The sequence below is a fragment of the Monomorium pharaonis genome, chromosome 6 (assembly GCF_013373865.1).
Source record: "Monomorium pharaonis isolate MP-MQ-018 chromosome 6, ASM1337386v2, whole genome shotgun sequence".
NCBI classification, from domain to species: domain Eukaryota; kingdom Metazoa; phylum Arthropoda; class Insecta; order Hymenoptera; family Formicidae; genus Monomorium; species Monomorium pharaonis.
This window is the reverse complement of record NC_050472.1, coordinates 27,586,136-27,589,800: the sequence shown is the minus strand read 5'-3', so window position 1 is coordinate 27,589,800 and position 3,665 is coordinate 27,586,136.

Sequence of the window (3,665 nt, the reverse complement as noted above, 5' to 3'; positions counted from 1 at the left end):
TTACACCGAGCACTTGGTACGCGTATCAAGTAGTGAATTTAAGCTGATCAGCCAATGATTAAACACATTTACTAGTTATTTACTATTTGATACGCGTACCAAGTGCTCGGTGTAAACTAAGTCCATGTCATAGCTCTAGTTTATGGTCTGTTCTTTCTAGCTGCACTATTGCACCGGTGCAATAAGTTAAAGTAAGACAAGTATATTTTTTCTCATTCTAACTTATTGCACCAGGGGCTCGATTCTTGAATTCATTCGCAAGAGAAACGTATTCGTAAATTCTGTTCTTACAGAAAAGTTGGAAATTTATTGGCTATCGTATGACTTTTAACCAATAAAATTGCAACTTTTCTGTTAGAGCGGGTATTTGCGCATACGTTTCTCTTGCAAATGAATTCAAGAATAGAGCCCCAGTGCAACAGTGCAGCTAGAAAGAACAGATTATGGCTTAGTTTACATCGTGCATTTGATACGCGCGATCAGGTACCATATTCGTATCAAATTTGTACTAAATATTTAGTACGCACGATGTAAACGTTGCCGGATCAATTTGGTACGAGCGTATCAAGTAGGAGTATCGTACTAAACTGATACGCGTATTAAGTGATACAAATGTCGATGTAAACGCATAAAACGCATTTTAGAGAGAATTTAGCAATTGAGCATAACCTCAGTGCTAAAATCTAAAAACCGGTGTGAAAATGTCTTAGTAGGAGATATCAACATGAATTAAATTTGTATTATATTTTTCACAGTACATGCTTAGTACATTCGATGTAAACGCGCTCGTACTAAGGCTTTGGTGCGCACCAAACTTAATACGCGTACTAAGGTTTTGACGATGTAAACTAAGCCTATTACACCGAGCACTTGGTACGCGTATCAAATAGTAAATAACTAGTGAATGTGTTTAATCATTGGCTGATCAGCTTAAATTCACTACTTGATACGCGTACCAAGTGCTCGGTGTAAACTAGAGCAATAACGTATATATACAGGGTGTCTGGTATTTTTTTATGGGATGTTTATGAGCAGGTAGAGCGCATGAAACTGAACAGAAAAGTCCTTACCGTTTTTCCATTTTCGCAATAGTTAACAAGTTAGTGACTTGTAAAATTTTCTGCATTAGCCCGGCCTACCGGCAAATGCAAACGTGCTGAGCGTCCGGCCGCGGCGGCCGCCCCTCCCCAGCGCTTGAACCTTGAGATTGCTAGGCGCGCGGGGGGAGTTGTTACAACAAGCGACACGTAACGCTAAATTCTCCCTTTGAGTTATGATAGTTCCTTACGTTTTTTAATGAAAATAAAATGTTCTAACGACAAAAAGTATGTGTGTACGTGTACATACATGTGTACAAAAAATATCAGTTTTAATGCTTAAAGAAGTGATTACTAAATTTATTTTTTTAATAAATAACAATTATTTTTAATAAAAAATATTTTTTTGATGATAGTCTTAAACGTCGTAAACGGTCATTATAAATTTTAAAAGAAGCTGTTATCATATGCTCGAAACAAAATTTATGCTTCTTCAAAAAACATTAGAAAATTTTATCGATTGAAATGGAAATGACAACCAAATAAAATGTTTGTTTCAACTTTATATTCTTAATGAAAAATTAAATAACTAGGATATTTATATTTTTAATAAAATTAATCCTTGTACGTACATACGCGAGCTAAAGAATAATCACTTTGTGACAGGAAAATGATTATGCCTTAGTTCTGCGATTTTATATCACTATTACTATTTACGCTGATTACTATACATGTACACGTAAAAAAATATGATTCTAGTTTAAAAAAAATCAATTATTCACTTTTAATTGTATTTTTTTTAATAATTATTTTATCTTTAATGACTGAAAAGAGTATTCTGTTGATAATAAACACCACACTTTACATAAAACAAATAATGTTTAACATTTTCGCGTATGTACACACACATACACACACACACACAAATTACACACAAATTACAAACCAATTCTTGAATTAAGGAATAATCATTTTCCTGTCACAAAGTGATTATTCTTTAGCTCGTGTATGTATGTATCCCCCCCTCCACCCACACACACACACACACACACACACACACACACACACACACACACACACACACACACACACACACATTACAAACTAAAATTTTCTTAAATTAAATAAATATTGTTTATAAGTTTTCAAACATTTAATAAATTCATATATTCGTAAATTTACACGAAGAAAATTTTATAGTAAAATTATGTATGATTTTATTATTTATGATAGTAACCACGAACTGTAAGAAGAAATTTCAGAGAATTATATCATATAAGTAGTGTAAATATTGTCGTAATTTGATGAAAAACATAATAAAAATTTTCATAATTCCTCCTTGGCCCGCGTTTACTATTTATCATAGTAATTTTTACCATAAAGTTTTTTTCGTGTATTATAAATCTATCACGAGGATTAATTTTATTAAAAATATAAATATCCTAGTTACTTAATTTTTAATTAAGAATATAAAGTTGAAACAAACATTTTTTTGTTTGTCATTTCTATTTTAATCGATAAAATTTTCTAATGTTTTTTGAAGAAGCATAAATTTTGTTTCGAGCATATGATAATAGCTTCTTTTAAAATTTATAATGACAGTTTACGATGTTTAAGACTATCATGAAAAAAATATTTTTTATTAAAAATAATCGTTATTTATTAAAAAATAAATTTAGTAATCACTTCTTTAAGCATTAGATCTGATATTTTTTGTACACATGTATGTACACGTACACATACTTTTTGTTGTTAGAAAATTTTATTTTCATTAAAAAAGGTAAGGAACTATCAAATATTCAAAAAGGTAAGGAACTATCAAATAATTCAAAGGGAGAATTTAGCGTTACGCGTCGCTTGTGCGTAGTCATTGCTGCTTGTTGTAACAACTCCCCCCGCGCGCCTAGCAATCTCAAGGTTCAAGCGCTAGGGAGGGGCGGCCGCCGCGGCCGGGCGCTCAGCGCGCTTGCATTTGTCGGTAGGCCGGGCTAATACAGAAAATTTTACAAGTCACTAACTTGTTAACTATTGCGAAAATGGAAAAACGGTAAGGACTTTTCTGTTCAGTTTCATGCGCTCTACCTGCTCATAAAAATCCCATAAAAAAATACCAGACACCCTGTATATATACAAAACATACTTAATTTTTCCTGCTAGTTAGAAGAAAAATGGCGGACGTGAGAATACTTACTTTTAGACCGGTATTCATAGTCGGATCTTATATTTAAGATCATCTTGGCCGGTATTCATAGTCGAATCTTATTTAAAGATCGTCTCAAGCAATGTCTTAAGATGCTAATACGACTCTGTGATTGGCTGATGGCATCTTAAGACAGTACTTAAGATGATCTTAAATATGAGATCCGACTATGAATACCGGCCATAAAGTACTGTCTTGAGATGCCATCAGCCAATCACAGAGCCGTATTAGCATCTTAAGACATTGCTTGAGAGGATCTTTAAATAAGATTCGACTATGAATACCGGCCTTATAGTGCCTTAGTCAAATCTTATTCAAGACTCATCTTAAGCACGATCTTGAGACGTCGATGCTGTTATTTCATTGGTTAAGTAAGGGTGACGTCCCATGGCGCGTATTGCGATACGCGCGTATCGGGCGTATCGAAC